This window comes from Phasianus colchicus, chromosome 5 (genome assembly GCF_987193195.1).
Source record: "Phasianus colchicus chromosome 5, bPhaCol1.hap1.1, whole genome shotgun sequence".
Lineage (NCBI taxonomy): Eukaryota > Metazoa > Chordata > Aves > Galliformes > Phasianidae > Phasianus > Phasianus colchicus.
Genome location: NC_143440.1, coordinates 29,462,691 through 29,476,507, shown reverse-complemented (window position 1 = coordinate 29,476,507; position 13,817 = coordinate 29,462,691). Strand labels below are relative to the sequence as shown.

The window sequence follows — 13,817 nt, the reverse complement described above, 5'->3', positions numbered from 1 at the left end:
TGCATTGCTAGAATATTAAGACTTGTTTCTCTTGCTTCTCTTTACCAAAACATGGGATAGTTCTGCAAGACCAGCTCTTATAAACAGCCATGCTGAACAGTCCTACTGACTTCTTCAAAACTGCTTGTGTCCATAAGGATTATGGCATTGAGTGCTGCTCCTAGGCTGAGATACATACAGCCCTAGGAACTAAGTATGATCTGGAAGTATGATATAGGTGATATAGGATGGGCCACTGGTCTTTCCACCGTGCTATTACAGTGCTTTGTGAAGAGGGGAAACAAAGCACAGCCTGGTGGTTTAGGCCACTTCATTTGTATCTTGTTCAACTGTGCTTTTTTCCTATCCTCTACTAACGGCTCTGTAAATCTTCCAAGGAATGTACTTCTGAACAATAAATGTGTCCATTTGTTTGCTTGGATATTGAAGTGCTGTAATCTTCTCTCCCTCCTGAATCGTCAGTTTCAATATCCATCAACATTTTTGTTGGGGGAATGAAGTACACTGAAAGCAAATGCCTAACAGGCGTTGAAGAGTGTGAATAACTAACATTAAAACCATTATATCAGTGGCTTTAATTCCATTGTCTGTGGATCCATCAGGGTGCACTGACTGCTGAGGAATCTGCAAAAGATAACTAGAAACAGCAAAAACATTTTCAGGAAACTTAAATTCGCAACATAATCATCAATTCTCCTTTGGAAAATGTCTCCTGTTTGTTCTTGGTAATTTCTCCAAACAAGCAGAGAGCTGAGTAGCAAGGAAGAAATCATCAGGTATAGATCATTATCGTGTATCCAGCCTCAAGGTGCTAGGGGTGCATGGGAATTGTTCCCATCTGATAACAATTTAGGCACCGTTATAAATGAGTTGTTTCTGTCAAAGTCCTTGAGAATGGATGGCTGCATCACAAAAAGCAGCTTTACATTTTGGATTAAATGGATTGATGATAGTAATCCCAATAGAAAAAGAATAAGAGGAGAACTGTATTGGGAGCTCAGCAAGCCTCTCAGTTCTGGAATTGATCCATTGGTTGGGAGAGTGGTAGGGGCAGACTGAATGGGTCTTGAGCTTTCTGCATTAAAAATGTATTAACTTCTTATCAACAGAAATGTTGCATAAAAATGAAGGCTGCAAAAGTTACTTAGTTTTAAAGGTCTCCAGTTCTAGAAATGTGTTCCTATCCTTTCTGTTATCTTTGGAAATTGTTGTTTATGCAGCATAAAAAAATTTGTGGACAAATTCTGCCTTCAAAATCTGTAAACCTGATCAGTGTTTTTAAACGCCTGGAAGCAATGCTTTGTTTATCTCCAGAAGTCCAAGAATAAGCTGATTTTGCTATTTTTAATCTACCCGGAAATATGCAAAGAAGAGAGCTTAATTGCAAACAGACCAAACCTTATATAGGAAATGGGTATGTCCCTTGGGGGCACCTAAAAAGTGAATGTCTGAAATTAAATTCAAACACTCTTCTCCCTTGCTCCCTGAAGCACGTACTCTTGGAATGAAAGAGAATGCTGTATGCTAGCATAATATCCCAGCAGTTTCTTTCCATTATAAAACTTAGGCTATCTTAATATTCAATTAACAGATGTTTCTCAGCATGTATGAGCTCGAGGTGACTAGTTGGATGTGTTTGTAATGAAATCACTAAAGAGAGCAGAGAAAAGGTAGAAAAATAAAAGCTTAATTGCTAAGATCTTAATTTGGTTACCAGAGAAAAATGAAGCAGGAACATTGTGATTCCAAAATGCACCCACACTTTTCTCAAGAGAGTGCTACTGAGCCAGCAAACAACATTAAAACTTGGCATCATGAAAGTTCTTCCCGTCACCTGCCCAGTGCTTCTGAAATTAAATTATACCCTGTCATACTTAGCATCCTAAGATGGACCAGACACGTTTAGCTTAACTAAAAATCTCCCCCCGCAGGAAAGAAATAAAAGGAATTACATTGTTTTTATACAGGCATAGAAGCAGGCTCTGACTGTCTGTGCCATTTTAGTGTTAGCTCTTCAACAGTTCACAGCAGGACCATTGAGCACATCATGTTATTCTGTCTGGATGTGCCCTACACCACGTCATGAGGTTTGGCTAGAGCACTGGACCAAAGCTGTGTTCCAAAGGTTTGGAAACTACCAAATCTGGGATGTGCTCATCCCAGAGCAACTCAGGCATTCACACTGCTGCACATCTATCAGTAGAGCATGTTTTGCCATACTCTCACAAGCTGAAGTGGCATGGCTGGGCCGCCTGAAGAGCTGACCTGCATGCTGAGTATTGCCTTCAGTGCAGAAGGGTCTGCCATGCCCCACACTATCAGTAGCACTTCCATGCTGTCTGCATACGGTGTCTCTTGAATCTGATTCCTAGCCTCCCTGTTCCATGGCCTAATAGCAGTAGTGGTCTGGGTAACGTCCCGATTGCTGAGCGGCCTGCTGGCAAAAGTGCACACAGGGGACCCAAAATCTGTAGATTTATTGCTTCTAAACCAAAAAGTATATTAAAAAAAAAGAAGAGATAAAAATAGATGGGGAGCTTGGGGACCGGAAAGGCAGCCAGTGGAGATTAGATGCACTGCTGGTTGACTCATCCAACTTATTTTATTGTAGCACAGCTCCAATAACGGCTGTATTATTTCAGCTTATGTGCAGTGAGCAGACATTTGTTTTGCATAGAAGCTTTTTCACATAAATGTGCTCCATTTTTCATTTCTCCTTGCATTTCCCAGCTTTTCAGCTGGCAATTGCAAATGGGAGAGGTGATGGCTCCAAAAGAATGTTAGCCAACTTCTCAGCTGGTATAAATCAGCAACACCCCCTGGTCTTTAATAAAGCTATGCAGCTTTTATACCAGTTGAATCTGCCCCAACTTTTCCTTTAAAACACGTCCCACCTTATAAAGAGTTGTGTTTTCGTCAGTGGTGGATTCTGAAATTAATGAAAAGTACTGGCCCAGCTGCCTCAGAGAGCAAATACAGTGTGCATCTTGGCAGGATCAGCTTTCCAGTGTGTGGCTGCTTTCAGTCCGAGGGACTTCTTTGCCAGAGAACAGTAACAGCCGTCATATGCTGCCTGTGGGACTGAGCCGTGACAGAATATCCTGCAGAAGGCCTGCACACGGGCCAGACACTGCATGCTACCCACTGCCTCCCAGCGTCTTTAGCCCCTTCACTTCAGTTCATTAAATCTGTTGTGTGCTTGCATGTAAGTGGCTATGAGGAATAGTTAGGGAGAAAAGACATGGAATGTGTGTCAGTCTTCATTAGCTGTTCTCACCTTGCTTCACAGCTTGAAAAGTGCTGCCATGCCAAGTTGGGCTGCAATTCAGAGGCAGAAGAGCTTGGAAATGACTACAGGGAAAGAGAAGAACAAGCATTTACTATAGCCTGAAATCAGGTGAAACTACACCTGCCTCACAGGCTGTGCATTTGTTACAAGACGGTGGTGTTTTGCGGCTTTTACGGTGTATACAGACTGAAGGAATGCTTTGGATTCTGTGTAGCTTTTTAGAGAAGGTTGTTAAAGGGAGATTTTCTGGGACAGAACCTGGTGATCAGGAGGGTCATTTCTGACCCATGTTCCTGTGCATCTCATTATCAGTTCTTGAGCAAGCCAGACTGTGATGCGGGCAAATGCTGTGTGGCTGCTTAGCTGTGGTAACGAGAAAAAGAGCCTTTCTCTCTCCCATGTTTGTGTGGGCATTTTTTTAGCTGAAGGAAAGTCTGTGGCAGAATCTGCCAAAATGTGACTTTTTTTTGTCAGAATCTTCTCCCTTATTGTGGAAGCTTATGGTAACAGGCTTTTCCATGGCAATGTTGTGACCAAGGTGTACAGCTTGCATCCCATCACAGACACACACAGATCCTTAAAAAAAAAAAAGAAGAAGAAAAAAACCCTGAAAATCCAGTGTTGCCATTCAGACAGCTATATAACCAAAAAGAAGGTCCAAATTGATATATAGTCAATTTATACAAGTGCATATGAATAAATTTACAACGATCTTTGTAACCATCAACTATTTTCTATCTTTAAAAAAATGGCTTCGTTGTTTTTTCATAAACTTGTCAATCTAATGAATGTCCAGTGACAGCCTTTTACAGGAATAAGTGGTGACGTAACAGCAGTCACAGTGTAGGACTGAGATAAATTTGGGTACGAAATAAATGACGACCTCCATAGGAGGTAGAGTTAGGAAACAAGTGTGTGGGAAAATTGGAGTGAGTGAGAAGGCAGCAGGGAAAAGGAAGCCACAGTACAAATTAAAGATTGGAAGTAACAGGGCTGGATGCCAAGAGCCTCAGAAAAGAAAAGAAAAAATATCCTTGATTAGCTAAACTGTTTGCTTTACTATATAAAAACTGACCTCCTCGAAGAGCCCTGAGCCCTGGCCTCCTGGGTGTCTGAGTACGTGCAGGCGAGTCGCTGCCATGCTGATGGCAACACAAATACTTCAGCAAGAATCTTCTGCCCCATGGATTTCCAGTGAGACCAGGTGCAAACACTTCAGCTGGCAGGAGCTCTGCCCACGTCAAGCCTTACATTTTATCCAACCTGGCAATACATGCTTTCCTTTTTTTTCCTAAATTGCTGCAATAATCCTGGTTCCATTAGCTATGTGTGACCGTGTGTGTTGAAGGGAACTGCCGTCTCTCAGAGCAGCCCAGGCATGACTTCCAAAGGGATCAGCTGACGGCACAGCCAGCTTAATGAGCCCACTTCCCCAGCTGAGCTCCACACAACCACAGGAGGGACAGGTGTGATTTCCCCTGCACTGAGGCCTCCATAGGCCATTGCTGCAGCCAGCAGGATCCTCCGCTGCCCTGCAGGTACAGAGCTTTTCTGGTGCCTTCATCCTGGGTCCCCATGGATTATTTCATCTCTTCTGACCTGAAGGCTTTGCCTTGCCCAGGAGATGCTTTTAAGCACTAAATCCTCATGGAAAGCCATGGACCAAGCTTGACACCATCTTAATGCAAATGGTCATTTGTATTACCCACTGTTACTGATAATGTTTTTCTCCCGCTCTTCCATTCACAATGGCATCACCAAGTTGAGTCCTCCCTGCAGAGAGGGGAATTCGAGAGCTACAGGGAATGTCCTTGAGCACCTAACATGTGGGTGTGCTTCTAGCACTTGCTGATGCTTTTTGAATGGGAATTGTTCTGTCAAAGATATAACATGAAAGAAGAGCTATTGCAGACAGGGCTGCTTAGAGAGCACAGCCAGGGAGCTGAAACCTTTTGTCAGCAATTCCCCCTGTTGCTTGCTCTCTAAACACCCATCTTCCATCACTCTGTATCTGCAAAAAGCCATAAGAGAGGCCAGCTTGTGAAACAGCCTGGTACAATTTAATTAAATAACGTAAAGACTGCAAGTGAAGAACTCTTTAACAGAGGATAGAAACATTACAGGACTTCTTCATAATGGAACGAGATTGAAACAAGCAACATTTAACCTTCGTAAAAATTTCTAGAAGTGAACCTCTCTAAACTATTCTATTACAACCCCAGTTTTACAGGTGGAGAAACAAAGAGGTGATTGTATTTACAAGGCCTCTAGAAGGTGTGTCTACACACACAGTCTACATAGAGCTCTGGTCCTGGAGCTAGAATCTATATTCAAATTTGGGACTATACCTGGAATCATGGTCAAAAACTGGAATCATGTGGATATCTAATTGCACATTTTTGTCCATAAACCAAACCTTTTTATCTGTACTAAATAGTTTATTCAAATTGCACAAGGCTACAGGGTGTGCAGAACATGCTTGTATTGAACTGTTCTAGCTTTCTTTGAGTATATTAAGAAAGATGAAGAAGATCAGATAAAGGCTGTTTGCAGGGACCTTGAATGCAAGGCTTCCAAGCACTTGAGATTTACTGTGCTTAAAGGTGTACTCCAGCATCCTTTCTGAGGAACAAAACAGATTTTAAGCCCAACCAAAATCAAGTCCCTCAAACAAGGTTAGCTCAGGAATGTGAGAGCATGATATCCGCAGCAGAGGGACGTCAATAAAAAAGGAAGAAATAATATCAACTGCTCTGTGTCCATACTAGATTGTTCTTTCGAGAATCTCAAAAGTCTTGTGAAATGCCAGTAAACTCTCAGTACACCCTTTGGATGGCTGAGTGTTACAGATGAGGAAACAAAAGATGGGAGGCTGTGCAGCCATTGAGCGACACAGTGGCATTTGATTTGGGGTGAAGCTGCCTTAGGCAGTCAACACATACTTAACATAGACATCATTTGATGTTTATTTTCAGCTGGACTGTACAAGACCAAAGGTAGTCCAGGGCTTCTAATCTCCTTATTTACCTATGAGATTACACAGTCACTTCAGATATTTTTGCAGTATTCAACAAAAAGGAATAGAACAAGTTACCAAGTTGTTCCAGAAGACTTCTCAAATCAGGAATAATTTGCAACTGTTGGTGTGTAGGTTTGTTGTTTCTGCTGAGGCAGGAGAGCCTGTAGAAACTGAAGGCAGCAGAGGCCCTGAAAGAAATGCTCATGCACCACAAAAGAGTGCCTAGAATGTGCTACCTAATGGGTAAAGAACACAGTGTTCAAAGCCACATTGATGCGACATGAATATTGGCAGCCACTTGTTGGCCAGGAAGAGAGAAATGGAGCATTAACAGTTTCTGAGCATGGGCAGGATGCACACATAGGAACAATTTCCATTGCATGTTTTTTAATTCTGCTGGATTTTTTGACAGCATCTGCCTGCTCTTTCACCACGATCAGAATGAAGATGAGGGATTCCAGTATGATTGGCACAGCAAAACTAGGAAAACAATAATACAAAATGGGAGTTTGTCACATAAGTAGAGTGTATTAAACTGATTCTGTATAGTATTTTCATCCCAAAGTGCTTGAGAAGTTTGCATATAAATGAATTACTTCCCTGTGGCTTAAGTGCAACTACATCTGGGCTGAAATGCAATTGTCTTCATTGTGCATCCAGTGCTTAAGCTGCTTGTGAAAGATTTGCTTTGTTATGCATTTGGTTTCATCCAGCTGTTCAGAATAAAATGAGGGCTTTGCAACACCTGATTCAGATTCACAAACTGGAAAAGGCAGCTGCTAATGCCAGAGGTCCTCCACTGAATTTTCCAAATCAAAATTCAGAGATGTGTTACTACATGGCTGTAAACAATTACAACCAATAGCATGTAAGCCCTGCTTGATGAATCTTGAGGAACTGGCGGCATTGCTTGCATCTCTGGAAAATCGCTACTGCAGTTGTTGGGGGTGGCAGGTCATTTTGTTAGGAGTTTGCTGTGTCCTGGACTCTCTCTACTCTTCTTCCAAACACCTGTGACTTAAAGGGAACCCCTGAAGTTGAGAGGGAATTGAGAGACTAAAGGAATTAAAAGAATTTCATTTTATTTTTTCATCATACAAAATGTCAGTAGTTGACACACTTTCTTCATGGGTTCCATCTTTATATAAGAGATTTGAAACAGCCTAATTCCACGCATTTTCTCAGTAGTTCCCTACTTCTTTTGATACTATTTCCTACCTACTCATTTGATGAGGAATAATGAAGCTATAGTAGAACTACATCTGTATATAATGCAAATGTCTTACATTTATTTATTCCTGCATTGTCAGAGCTTCTTTCCCTTGGCAAGTACAGTATGTATAGTAACAAGAAGCTTGATGTACCCTGCCGTCTTTTTTTGCACTAGTTCCTTATAGTAAAGTTACCTTTACTCAAGTAGAAAATAACAATCAAGAGAGGTGATATCATTTTTTGTACATTCATACTTTTTCCAAAGTCAGTAACAAAGCTGAGACTATTCTGTGATTGTCTCTTATATTTTCTGCTGGATTTCATCCCCACCATTTTTAAGCAAATCATCACCTACAAAATCTAGCTCTGGACTTTGCATCATTGTATTTTCATCAAATGCTCCAGGGATTAAGTTTGAACTTGCCAAATCCCTCCCAATCTGCAAATCATAAATTTGTAAGTGAAAAAAATTCTTTGTGTTTGTGAGGAGAGGGGGTTTGCCAGGCCATTTTGGCAATCACAGCAAGTGGCTTATGGTCAGTCCTCTTAAAAATTAAATAATAATCCAGGAAACCTCTTTACACTCATGGGCAAATGCCAAATCCTTTCTCTCTGACACTCGGGTTTTGTTAGTATTCATTGCACAGAAATTACTGTCCTCCAGTTCTGACTATATTGCAAGAGGATTAGCTCAATTCTCTTCTGGGGTGACTCTGTCTTGTGTGTGCCGTTAAGATACCATGGGGCTGCATCCTCTTCAATGACCTCTTTCATTTTCTGCAATTGTTATCATTTGTAGTCAAAGTCAGCTGGATGTTTTATAGCAGTGCCCAGGGGTTGGCAGGTCACACGACCAAGTTGCACACATCTCCTAGGGCTTTCATTTCAGCAAGTCTTTGTGCCCGCTGCTTCTGCACGCATCTCAGCTCCTCTGTAACCCTGCTGCATACCTGGCTCTGACAGTGTCTCTCCCCAGTGTTTTATAGCTGCTGTGAGAAATTAGCATTTTTGTCTGTCTAGCCAGCTTAGTTTCTTCTCAGGCAGCTCTGAAGCCCTTTACCATGTTATTCTGTGTTGTTTTTTTCTGCTGATCTTAACATCATCTGATCTGTGTAAATGCTGAAAACTTGGTCCATCATCAAACATCTGCTGTATTTTTGGAGAAATGTCTCAAGTTTGGTGAAGCAATCTAAATCACCAGAAACTGTGATTCTCAATTTGCACAAAATGCGTGTTCTGTTTTTTAAGGGCTTCTGCCAGACCCTGCTGACACATGAAGCATAAGAAAATATTTGGCATCAGCCACTTCCCCAGAGATTTTTCCTCTTGTAGGTAGTGGAAAATGATCCCTCTGTACACATGTATTCAATTCTTTTAGGTCTATTCGTAAGCAAAGGTTTCGTCTCTTTTTTTAGAATACCCATTCTGATGGTTTCACTATGCAGTTTGCGGTAATGAATATATTCACCTCCTATTTTTGCCTCTGCTTTAGGGCACGGAGAAACCATGCCAGGGTTGTAGATTGTGGATGTGGAGCAGTCTTCAAACTCTTTTTCAGGGACTTGATTCCCTCTCTTTCCAAAGCAAAAGGCATCTTGATAAGGCAGAAGACTGCCTCCCTTTTCTCATATGTTAGTGAGGTTGCTTGCCTGCCTGCCTGACTTTTTAACCCCATTGCAGGACTGAACTCATCACATTAATCCAGAGTTTTACCAGTTTCTGTTGCAGCATGGCTGCTGGCAACACACGCACCAGTAAGTGCCTTAGGGCCAACACATGCCACTCTGTTACAGAGCACTGGAGGCTCTTCATACCTCAGACACCTCCATAAACTCTCTCTCTCATAAACTCTCCATGGTGTTCAGTGCTGCTGTCCTTCAGGGCGTTCATATACTGGTGGCACCCTCTAAGGAATGATGAGGTCCTGCCTGTTTACGTTCTCTATCCTGGTATATGCCCAACACCTCCACTTACTGAGAAGGGACTTGGGTTTTTGTTGCATGGTAGGGAGAAGGGCCTGCTGTGAAGCTTGGATGCACAGTTCCTTTTCCCATCAAGTTCAGGAGAGATCCAGGTCCAGGCCCACCTCTGGTTACCTAGAAAGGAAACAAAGCAGAGTTGTAAAGAGAGCCAGATGCAAACAATGTTTAGGGCTATGTGGCCCCTTCTAATAGGACTATGCACTGTCAAATCTCAACAGCTCACCCTTAAAGCCACATCATCATGAGTATGAGCACACAACTGTTGCTAAAAGAGAGCGAGTGAGAAAAAATAATAAAAAGAGACAAAATGCAAGAGGCTTAGGAGGCCCCTGGTTTCCTTAATGGAATTAGCCCTTCCTTTATGAATTCCAGGGCTAAACGCTGTAAATGTGATTCACATACTCCCTCCCTTCACCAAAGCAGAAAGATCTGCTAGACACATGTTCTGAGTGGAGCAGGGGAAGATATGATGTGACTCAAGAGCCTGGAAGGCTAAAAGAAGTAGATGGGGAGAGCGCTGCAGCCCTTGATCTTTGCAAGATTTACTGCCTTTGCCTCTTGCAGAGATCTTTTTTTTTTTTCCCTGGAAAATTGCTAGCTTCTAGCAATTTAAAAAAAAAAAAAAATTGGCTGGGGCAGTAAACAAGATCTTTGAAGGGGGAAGGAAGCCAAGAGAAAGTCAGGCCCATTAGTCACGCAGCTGCATTTCCTGTCACAAAGGACCCCAGTTGAGTAATCACTCAAAATATGCTTGTTATTTTTTCCTATTTTACTTCAACTTTCAGCTTGCCAATATCTACTGTAAGAAAAAATTAAAACAAGAAAAAGAAGTCTTTTATTCTCAGAGGAGAAAACAATGTAGAAACAGACACTGATTTACATTGTTTTTCCTTTCTTTAATTTTCATGGTCTAAAAACACTTCAATCATTTGAGAGGAATGTAAGTAGCTCTGAGTCTGAGGCAGTCCTGGTGTTTTCAGGGTATATCATTTCAGCAGGAGTGTGGGTGTCAGAGTTCCTTGGCTCCATGTCCAGCTGCTACCAATAATTTGCTGCACAACCTCGATTGAGTCATGAATTAATTTATCTGTAATTTATTTTGACTGTATGAAAGGTGAAGATAATAACAGCTTCTGCATAATTGCTTTGTTAAGCTTCACTAATAATGCTTGTAAGTAATATTGGGTGTTCTGAAACTTTTGTTCAAGTTTTGTCCAAATACTTGTCTAAAGAAAAATTGGAGTGAGGACTAAAACACATAGACTTTTAATTTAAAGCAGAACATTCTTATGAGCAGATTTTAAAAGAACTTACATGAAAAAATGTTGAAAATAGGAACTGGACTATGAAATAGGAGAAGGAAAATCTTGCTGACACAGTATCTTGAGATGCTTAGAGGTAGAAAAATAGTGCAAATGTGTCACAGTACAACTGCTTTTACAGTGTTGGAAGAGAGGGTGTAATTGACCAACAGTACCACTTGCCCACATCCAGATTTTAGATTTGAAAATGGTGGCTCTGATCAGTCTGGGACCATAATCAAAAAGATACCAAGAGTACATGAAGAAAGTAAAGCCAGAAAAGTGCCCCCTTTCCAGATTGTTAAAAAAACAAAACAAAACAAAACAAAACATCTTTTACGAACAAGTAGAACTCCAAAACACCAAAGCCCACATTTTATTTACTCAAAACTAATGAGTATGGTGACCAGGCCACCTATAAAGAATGACTATAAGCAAGCACATAACAATTTGTCACTTATATTCCTGATTGGAGTACCTGCCTGTATGGCTACAATGAAAATGACTGCAAAGAAGAAACTCCTGTTTGGACTGTTGTATAAGTAGAGAGTAGGTGACTGTAGTTTATGGTACGTAATAACACAACTTAAAATACCACATAAAAAATGACGCTTACATTTGCATGTAAGTGACTGGTAATGTCATATAATTCTCTAATTTGCACACATTTGATACCACAGATGTGTGGCGTTTTTAAAACCACAGCTTATGAGCAGATGTGATTTACACAGCAGTGGAAATCACAGCCTCCTAAAGCTCATAAAATGGTGCAAACACAAACAAATGTGAGACTTACGCTATTTGGTTTGAGAGAGACTTTGAAAAGCCATTTCTATGTATTTTGTAAAGCAAGTCAAAATGATCATTTCTGCTTATTTACACTGAATGGAAAGGTAAGAGTCTTGTGAAGCATGATCCAAATATGAAAAAATTCAGCTCCAAATTATGTTTGTAAAGTTCATCTGTGTCTTTCCAAATGGCAGGCAAGGCAGATGGTACTCCTCGAAAGGGCACAAGTGGACACTCTCTGGTTTGTGGTCTGAGCTAGCACCAGGCTGTAGGGGCTCTCTGCTGTTCTCACACCAGGTGACTTTCATTGCTACATACCCCAGCCTCCCAGATCCCCACAGTATCTGACATTCTGTGCAACAGCCATAGTTTTATGTTCCTAAAACTTGCTCTGCTGTGATGTGGGCTTATAAAGGCCATTTCCAGTGATTGTTGGTATCCTTGTAGCTTAGAAATTATATACTGGTATGTATGAATGAGTGGAAATAATTAGCTTACAAAAGCATAATAAACTTGGAACATCCTCTTTTACGAGTACCACTGTATGTGTACTTAGTGTTACAGGGGCATATAAATCACACATTCGCTACATCAGACTGTAATATAAATAGCCATCTATGGGATTAATTATTCCTGACAAGTATTTGGGCAGCAACTAATATTTATCTATTTACCTACCTGTTTATTTTAGAAATTTGTATGGCTCTGTAGAGTATCTGAACTCTTTTGATGTATGTAGATTAATACAATTAGCTCTGTATAAGTGTGCCACTAAAGTCCTAAGACGAATGACTAACCCAGAATAACCTCAGAAGTGTATGACCTCTTGATCCACCTCCTGGCTGCAAATAATTTCTCTCGGGCTTACATGGGAAACTGAGTCATAAAGAAAAAGGTCAGATGCCCATAAGCACATAGATGGCAACAGAGAGGGAAGCAGACCTCATGACGTACAGATCCTCAGTCTTTGGTGTGTGTATTGAATTGCCCTCCCTTGTCTTCAGTGAATTGATGGTGAAATTGCTCACATTGTTGGCACTGCAGTGCAGTGCTTCTGTGATGTGCATGAAGACCTAGAAAATAGTCACTTATTAAGATGCTAAGTTAACTGGACCACAGGGCAGTTGCTTACTACATTAACAATGGAACTTGTCAGCCTTTCCACTGAATTGCTGCATGAATCTGGACAATTCCTTCACATCCACATGCTGCCATTTTTGTAATTTAATATAGGGATAATAACACACTTGGAGGTCCAGGCAACAAATTTGCTATATAGTGCTGCTCCAGTTCTCATTTAAGACAGTGAAATGAGAACAATGGAAAGGCACAGAGAGAATAGTAGTTTTCCCATTGAGTTGAATGAAGTTTCTATGATACTCAAAAATCTCCATCTGGAAATAAGTGTGGCCGGTGAGAACAGTTGAATTTCCAGTCCCATGTTGATGCAGAGCTGTTGTGCTAGCAAGGATGCAGCTTTGCAGCTGTGACTTAGGGGTTCTGCACCCCTCACCTGTCAGCACTGAACAACACTCTTGAAGAGAGGCTTGTGGTCTGAAAAATACACAAACCTCAGGGCTGAACAGAGCTCATCTTGGAACAGGGGAGAAAACATGGAAAACCTTAGAAGTGGAGTCTGCTACTGCATGTTAATATCTATTCATTAACATAAAAAAAAGATGCTGAAACAGAATGCCTCAGAGCTGGTTTTCCTTTCCTCCAGTAAGAACTGAGCTGTATGTAGATACACTTTCAGAGCAAAACTGACTACGAAAGAGTTAACCTGACTAGTGGCAACACTTTAGTAAAAGTGAGAGAGGTGGAACTCAAGTCCCAAGTCTTAATAAAACACAGGTGTTTTATTGTTAGGTTAAAAACTCCTAGTCTAAGACTCCAGCAAGCATTTAAAAACAAGGAAAAAATGTGCTGTTGAATAAGAAACTTGGAAAGGCTACAACTGGCCACGCTAGGCATTTATGGAGAATGCATCATTCACTGGCTCAAGCCTACCATAAAGTTCACAGTGGGAAAACAAAACACATATTACATGAAGGACACCTCTTACAAAATGCATCTGGCCTCCAATGTGTTACACCTGGGATTAACTTCTGATACTCTCTTTTCCATCATCCTGGCTTTGCTCTTACTACACCCTGCAGAGTGCTCAATACTATCACCTTCCAGATCTTCTTGTTTCCTGGTCTGTTTGTGGAACTTAAGAGGTG

At 41.1% G+C, this 13,817-nt stretch overlaps 1 protein-coding gene and 1 long non-coding RNA gene across 8 annotated transcripts in view; one reads left to right on the top strand and one right to left on the bottom strand.

The window, feature by feature from the left end:
* Positions 1–13,817, top strand: part of RAD51B (RAD51 paralog B) — a 337,160-nt gene that overhangs the window by 307,904 nt on the left and 15,439 nt on the right. The window lies entirely within an intron of this gene.
* LOC149917819 (uncharacterized) overlaps positions 5,674–13,817 on the bottom strand; it is a 49,452-nt gene continuing 41,308 nt past the window's right edge. For both annotated transcript variants that reach the window (XR_016466905.1, XR_016466904.1), the window contains exon 8: positions 5,674–9,616. This is a non-coding gene — a long non-coding RNA (uncharacterized LOC149917819). The remainder of the gene's footprint in view (positions 9,617–13,817) is intronic.